The 14728-nt window shown below is 40.7% G+C and overlaps 1 long non-coding RNA gene across 1 annotated transcript; it reads left to right on the top strand.

The window, feature by feature from the left end:
* The first annotated feature begins 1147 nt into the window (after positions 1 to 1147).
* On the top strand, positions 1148 to 8494 carry LOC125632475 (uncharacterized). The gene is made up of 4 exons (XR_007355322.2): positions 1148 to 1359; positions 4485 to 4816; positions 6259 to 6386; positions 6629 to 8494. It is a non-coding gene; the product is annotated as an uncharacterized LOC125632475 (long non-coding RNA).
* Positions 8495 to 14728: the final 6234 nt, after the last annotated feature.

Here is a 14728-nt window from a genome sequence, read left to right as displayed (position 1 = left end):
CCAGGCAGCGTGAGTGTCACTGAAAATCAGCTCGCTTGCAGCCTTCGGCACGCGTGCCATAGGTTGCCTACCCCTGATCTGTAGTGTGTGGGGTATTAAAACTATCAATTTCTACTGGAACCCAGGAGTGAGATTTTCAGTTTATCAAGGCATATCATAAAGTGTGAATGTACAGATTTCCCTCTAATTCTGCTTTATCTTCTACCATATTAAACATATTGGACCAGAGCTGTATTCACAATTAATTTGGCTTCACACATCACACAGCTTTATGAAACTGCCACTACCTATGAAGTCTGAAGACACTGCCATAGGCAGGAGGCTGCATGAGTTTGGATCAGTTGTTGGACGCTTTTCGTTAATACGATGTGGGCTCCAAACACAAGACACTAAACATCAGTGGAAAATGGATCTTGTCCTTATCCCATCTCTTGCTCTGCACCAGCTGTGGAATGTTCTGAATTTAAGCTTTTGAAGAAAGTCAGAAAAATCTCTCATGTCCATAATTCCTTTTCCTCCCCACTCCACCCCCCATGGAAACGAAAGGTTTTGTATGTTAATAGCAATTATTATTGTAACAAAGCAACAGCAATTACACCTCACATCTCTTTGTATAAATGACACATTGAAATTATTGCAGTTTTTTAAAAAAGCATGCCACAGCTGCCTTACGTAAGCGCCAATAAGTCCTTTGTTAAAAGTGCTGAATTACTTTTGTTTTCATTGTTTGGTTTTGTTGATATATTGTCTTTGGGGGAAAAACATTTTAAGTCAAAACGTGGCTATGAAATATACAGCAGTCACCTTTTAAAAGTTAGTCACACTAAGATTCATACATTCCAAGGCCAGAGGGGGCCATTGGGATCATCTAGTCTGACCTCCTGTATAACACAGGCCATAGAACTTTTCCAAAATAACTCCTAAAGTATATGCTCGTCAAACATTCTAACATTATCTTCTAAGGACATACAAGAAAATGTAGCTAAGAAATCCCGCTGCTATTACTAGAACACTCAGAATGCTGCTTCTTCTTTAAATGCTGCAGCAAATTAGGTGTTTTAGAGAAGAGGGTTGAACAGCTGTGGACTGAAGTTTAAGGCAAGTTTTCCCTATTAGTTAATCAAGATACAGCTTCTTTCACATGGTAAGAAAAGCAGGAGGAAGAACAAAAATAACTGTCATTTTTCGTTAAAATCTGAGAAATTCTATCCATTCTCACAGATGAACTTGCCTCAAAATTAGAAAAACACCCCAAGCCAAATCCTGCTCCATCCAGACTGAAGAGAGAAAAGAGGGACGCTGGCCTGGATCCTCTCTTGGTCCATCCTTGCTGACCAGGGCATAATCCAGAGGGCATAGGTAAGGTGTTCTCTGCTTTTCCTTCTCAAAGGAGCAAAGAAAGCTCCAGCTTGTACATACTGCAGCTACTAGCCATTGCAGGGGGATGGCTATATCCCTAGACAGCCCATTTGGGATGGTGTCTGTATCAGCTGATATAGGAGCAGGTCCACCTTCCTAGCACTCCCTACCTGAAATCTAATGGTGCTGGTGTGCATGAGATGAGAGTCTTTGTGACAACTATTACTCCTGGGATCAGAGATTGGGATCATAGACTAAAGTGAAGTGGCTGGACAAAGAGCCCCAAATGGATTTCTATGCTAAAGAAGGAGCCATTAAAACCAATGTAGTTGCACTAATGTAAAACCACTAAGTGAGAAGAGAATCAAGGGCCCATATTTATAGAGTAATACCAAACAGCTTTGGGAATTAATCCTCTTGAGAAAAGGAAGATGGTTAAAATGCATCACAATGGTCCCTAATTTTATTTATGTTGACATGTGAGGGATCTGAGTTTGGAGTACTGAGTTAGTTCCCACACTACTGTGTTAGCAGGGATACTACATGGATGGTATGCAGTCTGCTCAGGAGAATGAAATGTCTCATGCCACTCTGACTCCCTCTGATGTGGTAAGGTACATGGTAAGGCACTGACTGGCTGCAGGTGCCACATTCAGTCCCTCCTCCACTGCATGGGAAGTCTTACAAGCAGAGCCTTCTGTAGAGGTATAAAAGCAGGAAAGAGGGGAATGTTCAGTTCCCAGGGCTTGAGGGAGTATCAGAACAACAGTGTATGAATAAAGTAACTAGAACATTAGCTTACAGCTCTTAAACACAATGAAATTTTAATTGCAACTGCAATGCAATGCAATTGTCTCAGCCAGTCAGGGCCCAGGGATGCTGTATAATTACTGACTCACTGTACAGTCATTTATCAGATATGCTGATCCTTGCATGCTGATAGTGTGTCTGAGTGTTTGTATGTGTGTGTGTGGGGGGGAAAGGGGGAGGCATTGGGCTGCATAATGCCTCTGTGATTATTTCGCAGTCATGGAACTGGCAGGGCTTAAATTCAGCTGGAGCTGTTGGGAGCAGAGTGCCAGTAAATATTTTCAAACCCCTTCTGGGGAGTGTAAGCCAGTTTCAGGGGGTCCACAGGCACGCCCCATGGGGTTGAAGACCCAAGTTTCGGCATGACCCATGGGGGCTGAAGACCTGAGCCGCGGCGCCTCCCACGGGGCAGAAGCCCTGAGCCTCAGAGCCTCCCGTGTGGCAGGAGCCCCAAACCCTGGCACACCCCCACCCTCCATGGGGCTAAAGCCCTAAGACCTCCCACTGCAGCTGAAGCCTGGCACCCCGAATGAGGGGGACATGGGGGGCTCCAGGAAGTAATCTATTAGAATTTAAGCCCTGGGTACAGTACATAATTCCTGTGCTCTGACTGGCTATTGCCTTCATAACCCCACATCGACATGCCCATAACAGTCACCTCAGATATTCAACCCATCCACATCTTCTTACCCCACATGCCCTCACTTCTCCCCACCTTCTGCTGTTCACTGCTGAAAGAGCCTAATGCTCACAGAGAAGGTGTAATTTCATCTAAATGAAGAGTTCCCTTTCCTTCAGGTTGAATTACAGCAGGAGAGAGCCCAGTGATGTCTAGCTTTAGTTCAGCTTTGGGAGAGATACTCTTTGCAGAGAGACCTTAACAACAGGGATGGAGGAAAGGGAGCACACAGAATAAATATAACATAAAAAATTACTCATTGTGGGAATGGGGGCTGATCTGTCCTAAGAAGCATCAGGGATAAGAAGCAGAGATACGAAGACAGGTGTAAGAGGAGGGAGGATGCTTTTCAATATAGTAATAACAATACCTTGTTGCTCATTGTTAACTTGGTAATAACAGTGTCCTGGGCGGATAAAAACTGCAGTTCTTTCAGTTTATTTAATCCAAAATAGAGCATGCACTCTAGTTACCATCTAAATATACTAGAGAAAAACAAATATTGTTTGTATTAAGCAATGCTTAGAAGCTCCAATCAAGATCAGGATCCCATTATGCCAGGGCCTGTCCAAACACATAGTAAGACACCATCTCTGCCCCAAAGACAGAGACAATCAAAACAGGACAGACAACGGTGTGGAGGACCAGGGACAGAGAGAATCCTTATATTACAGATGGGGAACTAAGGGAGACAGTTTGAATGACATGTCCAAAGTCATGCAGAAAGTTACCAGCAAAGATAGGAATTGAACCTACTTCTCCCAAGTTCCAAGTCAGTACATTAGCCAAAAACCCAGCCTTCCTCTCTGAAACCTCTCATCTCCATCATTCTAAATATCTCTACATTCTACAGAATAGCTGAGCCACAATTAAATGGAGGTAGATTTAGGAAAAAATAAAATCAACATGGTGATAGACTCCCAGGAGCCCTTGCTAGAGCAGAAAACCTTAACGATGGGATCAAAATGGGAAGTAAGGAACTAGAAACAGCACTTTATGCGATTTATTTCACCTCTGTGCAAAGGACGAGCATGAAGCTGAGTCATTTTTTTATATCCTCTGAATTGTCTGGTTCTATTTAATTTGATAAAGAACACAGGGTTCAGTTTTTATGGAACATCTGTATTTATACAAATGCTGAGGAAGGATGTTCATTTTGATAAAGGACTCTACTGTTTGCTATAAAACACTTAATCTCTCTCCCAGACACATAGGATATATATTTCTCCACATCTTTTTAATATCTTTAGTAAAATTACATCCAATGTAGGTAAGAAATGTAACACAGAACCGTCATAGTTTATACATTCTATATGGCAGTGTCACAAGATCCACTTTTACTGGACTAAAATATGCACCATAATAGGCGACATATATATATTCCTCAGGCTATAATGGAGCACCTACTAGGAAAGAAATGAAATAAGAGTGGTACAATGATATGGAAATGTTTATCAGTTATTTAAAAGAAATGTATATTGAGACAATTGGACTACTGCAGTTCTACCCATATCTAGTGAGCGGACTTCCTTAATAAACAATGAATTACAGCAAAGAGATAGCAAAGGGAAGTTTGAAGACAGTTACCAATATGGAAATATTTAACAAAATGACTCTTTTTCCTTTCTCGTTGTAGATTATAATGTTTTGTAGATTATGAAGACTAATCAGATGAAACATGCTGCTAAAGGGGAAAGAATGCCTCATTCCATTCTCTGATCTTGTATCCATGTAAAATAGACAGAGTATTGCATGTACTGATTGCCCCTATGTATAACAAACATGCACTTATAATTGCACTGGTTTACCTGTAATTGAGTTACAAAAGAATTTAAAAAATGGGAATTTAAGACAAAGAGAACTTCAAACTGAACTACGGAGAGCGTGTGCGCACAGACACACACACAAACACACACACGAGTTTGGAGATAAGGACTGAACTGAATGGAACATGTAGAATACTTTACAGTAAGTACATATTAACTATAACAGCATAATGTAGTTCATTTAATTAGAGGGCATGACAGAAAACATTTGCAGTAGGTTAAGTCCTGCTATCATATTACATTTTGATTTTGAATCCAGGGACATTAATTATTATTTCATACATGAGTGGAGTGATTTATTTTCATATTTTAACTTGAGAAAATGTATCCATGAAATAAAATGTCATAATTCGGGGGTGGGGGGTGGAAGGGGGTGAGAATTGGAATGCATGTGTTATAAGGGGGATTATGGTGTATATAATGCAGAAGTAGAAAGATTAGTAGAAAATTAAGAGTAAGATTTTGTCTGAGAAAATAACCATTTTAAGCATGTTAAAAACATCCTAAACAGTGAAGCTAAAATGTCAGTTTGGGTTACTTTCCCAGCCTGGCTCAGAATGTGTTCATATACAACTGAGCTTCTGACCTACCTTCCCCCATTCCCAGAATTCTCATGTTCTTGTTTCTAGTATTTTATTGCCCTGTTGGGAGATGTTGCTTTCACATGATATTACAACGTTCAGAACTAATTTCTCTTGTATAATTAAGAACTGTGTGGGATGCCAACGAGACATCTAAAGCATCATAGGCAGTCAGGGCAACAAAGGGACAGACTTTTTGCTACACCTCTCAGGAGGAGTTGGAATGGGGGACGGCAAAGGTGGTTTTAAGCTGCTTCTGCACGTCCCAGATTCTGGGCTGCTCAGGAGATAGTTCATCCCCTATCATAAATTAGAGCATCTCCAGGGACTAATTGAATTTACAGTAGCCTTACACAGTTGGCTAAGGGCTGCTTTGCAGCCTAGAATTGCCACAGTAGACAGCACTCTGGTTACAGTCCCCACTGCTGCTCCAACATGCTCCCTCTGTCCCTACATGGGGGCTATGAGGTGGGGCAATGTAGGGACATTTACACTGGCCCTATTCTGCCTCTGCATTGGGGAAATTTCCATGGACCACTGGATTGGCATGGAGGGGCCATAATCTGACCCAGTATTCCTGTCCTAGAAAATACAGTTTAAGTCCCTGTTTAGACTGGGGATTTGCCTCGATCACAGACAGGGCTGTAGCTGTAGCTGTGCAATTCCTAGCATAGACAGATAAAGCTGCTGTTTGCACTGGCAGAGTTTACCCTGGTTTCAAACTGGACTAAGTTCCACACGTGAAAATAGTAGATTTGCCAGTTTCCATTAGAACTTCCATTGGTGCAACTACATCCATGACTGTAGTTTCTGCAAATCCCCAGTCTAGGTAGATTCATGCACCCAAGGGTTGGGGCAGGAAAGGTGAGTAACACAAGACAAAGTGATTAAATGGAAACATTAAGTACACGTCGTATTCGTTCCACAATTTAATTTTTTTGATTGCTCATAATTTTCAGTTGGCAAAGGGGGTGGCTTCAGATTTCTGTTTCTCTTTAAACAGTGTGTTTTCAAGAGAGATTTAAAAGAGGAAGGCTAGAGGCTTGACAGACCAGATCAAAGAGGGAGCTCCGGGCATATGAGAAAGAAGGCATTACGAGAGGAAACTAAGGAAATGTCCAGTGGTGTGGGGTGAGTAGAGAATAAGGTTCTTTGAAGATGAAATATATATACTACCATTAGTCATCATCGGCACATTCCCCTTATTCCTTGCCTTCAGTGAGTCAAGCTTTTCCATTTCATCTGTGTTTGATTATAATGTCTTTCGCCACTGCCTGGCGCCTCTCTTTTCTTACATTTTTATATAAAGACCTAGAAGGTGGATTCCGACCTTTACCCCAGCCCAGGTGATAGTTTCACATTCATTCTTGTAGTGAGGCAGAATGGCTCCCTCCGAACTGGACTGTGATGGACCACTACACTCCTGTGCTGGGCAGAGCCGAATCCTCCACACCTCCGGCACTGGAAGTCCCGGGTTGGGACAGGAAGTATAAAAGCAGAGCTCTGGGGCTCAGTTGGGGCTGGACCACCGGAGGGAGCAGATGTCTCTTCCAGGGAGCGGTGATCTTTGCAGGATCCCAGACTAGCCCGTGAGTGACAGCATGCCCTGCTTTTGGAGGAGATAGACGAGTATCCTGAGGAGCTGCCAGGACCGCCGTCAGACAAATGCCCCAAAGAGCTCTGGGGACTGTCAGCAGCTGAGTACCCCAAGGAGACAGAGAACCATCAGACTACGGGGCCCTATATCCAGATTGTGGTAAGAAGTAGCCCAGGGGAATGAGACTTTAGTCTGGTTCTGCTGCTGGAGAGTGAATCAGCATGTTTTGGGAGTATCACTGCAGACCTATCCACCACTATTAGGGCCCTGGGCTGGGACTCAGTGGAATAGGGTGGGCCTATGTCTCCCTGCCCCCTGCTACTGACCCCACCCTGGGGTGGCAGCCAAACCCCTCTTTTTGGCTGGGCTGTGTTATCGGCTCACTATCAGCCAGGTGGTCATGGGCTAAAGACTGTTTGTGCTCTGTCCAGCCCAGAGGGCCAGAACTCCCCTATACACTGTTAATTACTGTTTGCCCCAGTCAGGTGGCTGTGGGCTAAAGACTGCTCATGGCTCTGCCCCACCCAGAGGGCCAGAGTTCCTCCTCCCTAGACTGTTGCTGTCTGCCCCAGCCAGGCGGCTTCAGGCTAAAGACTGTTTGTGGCTTGGCCCCACCCAGAGGGCTGGAGTTTCCCCTATAGACTGTTACCTGCTGTCTGCCTGTAGTGAGGCAGAGTGGCCTCCCTCCCCACTCAAGAGCGAGGACTACAATTCTCTTTAAAGCTACTTTTTTATCTTTGAAAATAATTTCCTTTTCCCTCCTGCATTATTGAACACTCCAGAGTCTAACAAGCAGCTCCAGCCACCTGAGCCCTTATTACCTTTTGTGCAAATAATTGTTGATAATATTTTCGTTAGATTGGACATAGCTATAGTTTGGGCCTGGATTCAGGTTTAGATCATGGGCCACATTTATGTACATAGGGATGAGGAGTCTTTGAGCGATAGGGAGAAGCAAATGAGGAGTGAGGGTTGGGGACAGCATGGCAATATGGGGTAAGGGAAGGATGAATGATGAGGTAAGAGGTTTTCATAGCAGAAGACATCTTATTAGAGAGATTGCCTCATGGACCACTCCTCTCCCATTCACAGTAATAAAAAATAATAATGCCTACCTATCTCTTATCTAGCATTTGTCATCAGTAGATCTCAAAACACTTCACAAAGGAGGTCAGTACCATAAAGTAAGTGAAATAACTTAAAGCTTGTGAGGTAAGGAGATAAATTTGAGTCTAGATTGAGGCAGAATTGAGAGAAGCATAAGGTTGACAATTTTATGAACTAATGCTATTCTGTGTTATAAAACATCCCATCTACAGAGTTTCCTCTGCTCTACTCTTTGTTACCAGATGCATTAGGTAGATTTTTCACCTTCCTCTAAAGGAAGCAGTGTTGGTCATTGCCAGAGGCTGTGTCTCCTGCCCTTTCAGAGAGGGTTCTCCTAATTGACTTTATTATGTCACTCATGTTTTTGTGTCTGGTAACGCTTATGAAGAGTTGTGATGGGAGTTGTGAAGAGAGTTAAAAATTAACCATTTACTGTAATGAGGTTTTGTCTTGTCAATATAGTGCTATAAAGTTTCAGTGTTAGGAACGAGACTACACAGCGCCATTGCTCTACCACGCTAATAAATAAAATGACTCATTTGTCTATGTATCTTGTTTATTATTATTATTATTATTATTATTATTATTATTATTATTTATTATTAAAGTAAGCTATGTTTCAAGAATATTTGTTTTCTGGCTGCTTCACACTCTGCGCTAGAATCAGATACAGTGTGATTTAGTGCTGGCAGAATGACTCCTGAAGTCTTAAAAAGTGTTTGTCTTCTGATTTATTTAACATCATTTTACTTTTGGAAAAAGGCAAGGTATGTATTAGAAAGATGGCAAAAATAAATATTAATGAATCCATTTATCATGCCAGTAAATCCCTCAACTAAAAGAGGCTGCAAAAAGAATTTGGCATTTGAATTGCCTGGATACTGATTTAAATATCACTAAAAATCAATAAAAGAGAAAGTTGAGAGGATTTCATGAGGCAGGAGACCCTGCAGGGTAAAGGTGGGCCACCATAACATTGCTAATTGTTCATTTCCAGCCTAAACTTTTGTGAAGTGTTGCTGCATGCTGTCAACCAGGTGCTTCATTTCCTACACAACTGGGCCTGATTATCAGTTTGAGCTTTAGGCCACTGGCTCCTCCATCTGTTTAAACCCATATTGAGTGGGAGGGAGCAGGGCTGGAATGCACAGCATGACAGCTGATTCTCAGCTGGTAGAGTGGTCCCTAGGGGATCATTCCAGCTGGCATAATTCACAGTCGTCAGTAGAGTGGCTAACATCTATGGGAATTAGGAGGTATGACTTTGGTCACCAGGGAATCACCCACATATTTCTATTAAGACAACAAAATCATTTTGAAAGTGTCTACATAAATAAGGGCTGTAAAGCTCAAAACTAGAGCTGGTCAGAAAAATTCCGACAAAACATTTTTCCATTGAAATTTTTTAAATTTGGCTAAATCAAAATGTTTTGCAGAGACGGTTTCATTTTGATGAAGTACCAACAGAACCCTGCCTGCCAGACAGGCTTCCACTGGAAACCTGCCTGGTTTCCTGCCAGCTTAGCTGCCTGGCGCCTTGGCAACCTGCCGTGTCCAGTATAAACTGGAAGTTGTAGTGTTATTAACATGTATCCAATCAGTGCCCAGAAACTGATGGTCCATACCCCAAAGAATTTATAGTCTATTTAATTCCACTGAAGACGTTGGAGTTGTATTGATAGGAAACTATTATATGAGGAGAATCAGGCCCATTATATTTTTCAACTTTAACAATATTTTAGTATTTCTGTTCAATGCAGGGTAAATTTGAGCGATATTTACATGATGAAAATCTACCCATCCCTCGTAGTGGTTGGTTCTTCTGCTCATCGCTGTATTATTCAAGTGTCTTCCATGTAAAATAAAGTGGCAATAACCACATCCTTAACAGACTCATGATCCCTTTCCTTTCTGGGTTATAGAAAGCTGTAATTGTGGTGGGTCTTTCTCTTCCCCCTTTTAATATATACAACATGAGCCATTTGATTCACAGAACAAGATTACCAAGCCTTTTTAATAAAAACACAATTCACAGGAGATTCCGCTCATTGCTTTTGAACTACATGGCTATGGCTTTTGGTCCATTTTGAATATCTTACACTGATGTAACACTAGTGACTTCAGCAGAGCGACTCCTAATTCACACCAGTGCAAGTTCAGCATCAGAGCTTTTTTTCTCCATGCAGTTATCGCTTTGGTTACATCCATGGGAGCATATAATTATTACTTTTGCCTCCAGAGGCTTGCATACAACAATTATACAGAAGAATGCTAATTCACACTGATGACTGGGAGAGCCATTGTGGAGTATCCAACTTTGCAAGTTAGTAAATGGATAAAAAAAAGCCAGGATAATGCCTGTTAAGATGTTCTTTGTTCATTTATTTTGATGTGCGGGTTAGCTTTAATTATGAGAATACTCCTTAATGTACGAGTAATTGGACTGTTGCATGTTTTGTAAAAGAAAGGAAACTGTAGTATAAGACATCACAAATATTTGCTATGCAATCTTTTCAGAGATATAGGTTGATAACACGAGGGCGTGTATTTTTTTTTTAGCTTTTATGGTAAGATTTATTAGGTTAGTGGACTGACCAAGTAAGAATTAATGAGGTTTTACTTCACTGTATACTGAGAAAGTAATAAAAGTACCAAATTAAATATGAAGACTATAAAGATCAAACAAAGCACATCCCTTTGCTCATAATTATGTCTATATATACATTCAAAATTTATTGAAATTAAGCATTGCATCCCAATCCTGTAAAAATTTATACATATGTTTAACTTTATGCATGTGCATAGTTCCATCAACTGCAATGGGCCTATTGTTAGGGGACTGGAGAATCCCCAGACAGGCCACACGCTTAGATGCTACTGTGTCCCCAGGGTTAGGCACCTTTGCCCTTCTTGTTTTATGGTGTATTTTATCACTGTTTTAGCATGCATTTTGTTTAATGTGGTCATACATGTTTGGGCTCAGCAGCAGGGAATGCTGTCGTTGGGCATATCTGGAAATGCTGTGTATGTGACGTGACCATCACAAAGTGCATGTATAACTTGATGTACCAGGGGGGTGTTCAGAGCTTCTCCATGTGGAGAGGTGACGGCCTCTGAACAGAGAGGAAGGTTCATCTGCCCACAACTGGTATGCCTCACGGGACAACCCAGCAGGGAGTGCGATTGCTTACTTCACTTGCTGTACTGTAGCCTGGGATCACTCATTTGGATTCTATTGTAGTTTTCAATAAATGGTTAAAATCCACCTGCTCTCGAATGCAACTTGGAATTGCTCCAAGTTTGTAACACTATGCATAAAGTAAGCAGTTGCATGTGTCTGCAGGGTAAGGGCTGTCCTGGGAGCTTTAGTTCTTGAACAAAAAAAGAGAGGAATTTGACATTCAGAGTTAATGCAACACAGTGTGTAACTCCCTTTCCATATTTAGCTTTTGCAGAGGTCTCCAAACCATGGTACGTTCACAAGTTATATGTGGCTACACAATATTCCGGTCCAGGGGAATGATTTTAAAATGGAATCTCACCTTTAAACATACATTTTCTTTCTTTGGTGAACAGAAACTCCTTACTTTCATTAAAATGGTCATTAGTGTATATTTGTGCACTTAGTTAAGTTATAAATTGGAACGTACAAAAGGTGAGGGTGAAAATTAAATAAAATACAGTAATCTAAGCATTAAATAATTGTTACCTCCTTGAATCAGTGCTTCTGTAACATCAGTCTAAAACAGAAGCAAATTACATTTGAGAAAAGAAACTAAGGCCTTAATATCCTTGATCATGTTTAGACTTTGTTACTCTTCCTTTTTATTTCTTCTACTTCAAGACAGAGGAAATAGAGTCACAAGTCGTTCATGAGTAATACTGTTCATCTGAACTGTTTGAATGAACTATAAATGCCAGCAATTAACTCATCATTTACTGAAGTGACACATTAAGGGTTAAGCACGTTATATCAAATGAAGCGTATTATTTCAGCACCCCACCTTTACCTGCATTTTCAGAACAATATTTCAGCTGGAAAATCTAAACTCATCTAATCTCTACCTAAAATCTAAATTCATTCTAGAATCTAAAGCCCAACACTGATTCCCATGATGAAACACAATATTAATTGATGTACAAGATTTTGAAAAGTAAGTGCAAAATGGTATGCATTAGAAATGTGGGGCCAGCACATCAGCTGGTGTGACTCCATATAACTCCAAAGGTGTTACATTGATTTACACCAGAGTCTTACTCCTCTTTGTCTATGTATTGCATAATAACGTGTTAATCATGTTTTGAAGGATCAAAATTTTTATGCTACTGATTTTTTAGTTAATTATGTAACATTTAATTTCATTACAGATAGTGATTTATAAATGGTTTATAATAGATAAGGTAAATAGAGACAAGATAGATACCTTCTACGAGACAAAAGAGAGGGAGATAATGGTACAAGTCTGGATTAAAAAGAAAACATTGATGTGCACATCAGGAAATGAAAATCCTAAAAAAGTAATGACCAGATTAAACTGTTCCCCAAGGAAGAAGTGATATCCCCTCTGTTTAATCTTAATAGCAGTTCAGAGAAAAGTCTTCTGTTGGGTTAAGGACAGACAAGGTAGGCTTTTTCCATAACTCATTTCCATGATTCTATGTAGATGAATATTACATTAAAATGACGATATACTTATTATAGCATAAATATTTATAATTGAAGGCAGATGTTGCTGACATGAGGGGGCAACCATGCTGCTTCCATTAATACCAGCAACTCAAATCTGGTATGATTACATGAAAGAACTTTGATTTTTTTTTGCTAATTAAATCAATTTTGTCTTAGGTTTTACTTGGCTCTTCTACAGCTGATTCTGTCCAAGGGTCTCAAAGCACTATATACAATTTATTCAACCATCACAGCTCCTCTGTGAAGTAGGATGTATTGTTTAAGCATCACCCCACTCACCTATCATGACTTCCCTACTCAGCCCCATCCTCCTATCTATTTCCCCTCTGAATTGACTTGTTTATATCATTCTCTCCCTCATCACTGCCCTTTCTGCTATGCTGTCCTTCATTCTGTGAACTTATCCCCTGGTTTTCTTGAACTCACTCTCCATTCCCCTCTAAAGCATAATGGGGGCAGCTGAGGGTCTGTTTCAGGTAGCTAGGCCCTATTCTACACTTAACATTTAGGTTGAACTAGCTATGTCACTCAGGTGTGAAAAATTCACACCCCTGAGCAGCGTAGTGAAGCTGCCTAACCCTTCGTGTAGATGCAGCTAAATTGATGGAGAAATTCTTTCACTGACATATCCAGCGCTGCTTGGGGAAGTGAATTACCTGCAGTGATGGAAAAACCCCTTCCATCGCTGTAGGAAGCATTGACACTATGTCTCTACAGCAGCATAGCTGCCATGCTGCAGCTGTAACCCCCGTAGTGCAGACATTTCAAGGCTAACCTTTGCAGGACTCCAACTTTTCTTCATTATCTCAAGCTCCTGCTATTATCTGGTTTCAGTGGGACTATTCGTGTGCTTAAAGCTAAAGCTGTGAGTAAGGGTTTGCAGGATCAGTGCCTTATTCCCTGTGTTTTGCATTAGAGCTGCCAGTTAACATTTTACATTGCAAAGCTCAGAGGGAGCACCTTTGAAAACCAAGCCACTTATTTGGTCCCCAAATATATTTTAGGCCCCTCAATTTGAAAGTGGTGGCAAAACCAGAGTTTTCAAGGACATCCATTTACTGTATGTACAACCCATGTGGGTTAATTTGCAGACTCTAAGCTACCATTAAAACGAATCTAAATTAAAGTTGTGTAAGCCTTTTCCAAAGAGATAGCCTTCAAAGTTTATGGGAACGCTATATTTCACAGGGTTTAGTAGAGATGGGCAAATTTGTATTGTCTAATTTGAAATCCATTCGAATGTTCTGGGTCCATCCAAATACATACGGAAATAAAATCATGGTACTTAGTACTTGAATAGACATTTACATATTTTCCAAAGTTTTACCTTGTCTCCATTCCATATTTGGTTTGGCAGCTTTGCTAATTCTGTCATTGTTGACTCTTCATGCTTGATTTGAAGAGAAGAAAAAGTCTCAAGTACACTTTCTGTAAGTTTCCAAATCAACCACATAAACATGTTAAAAAATAGGTCATAGCAGCTATCAATCTGAAAATTTTAATGACCACCTGTCAAAGCAACTGTTTATGCTAACAAAAGAACTACGCCTCAGAAAGCCATCAGTAGTCTCATGGATATTCAGTTTTATTTCCATGGAGTTGACAACAATGTTCTCATGTTATTCAGGCACAAGAAAGGAAAAACATCAATTTTTCATATTAATAATTTTAATGGAAGAAATGCAGCTGATCAGTCTTAAGAGAGGCAGCAAAGCACTTTGGCTGTAAACAGAGGTGATGTGCAGAATAAAGGTACGTAATTATAGATTTTAGTTAAAGTAGTAGGAGGTTTACTCAAGACATGTCTCTCTCTCTCAAATCCAAGAAAAATTCTGTAAACTATGGTCACCAATAATTTGCAGCTAAAATATACTCAGGCTCGCTGTATGTTAGGCAACACATCCAGGTTATTTGTCATCTCCCACCATTACACCCACGTCTATTGCAAGGAAGCTAGGTGAGCTAGGGCTACCTGTATAGGGAATATTTTCAGTCCATTCTAGATTGCACACCATGGGCTCAGTCATATGCAGTAATTGCCCTGCAGGTAAAATTCACAAAGGGGACTTAGGCTGAGTG

The sequence above is a fragment of the Caretta caretta genome, chromosome 2 (assembly GCF_965140235.1).
Source record: "Caretta caretta isolate rCarCar2 chromosome 2, rCarCar1.hap1, whole genome shotgun sequence".
NCBI lineage: Eukaryota > Metazoa > Chordata > Testudines > Cheloniidae > Caretta > Caretta caretta.
The sequence above is the reverse complement of the archived record's forward strand: the minus strand, read 5'-3'. Positions and strand labels throughout refer to the sequence as shown.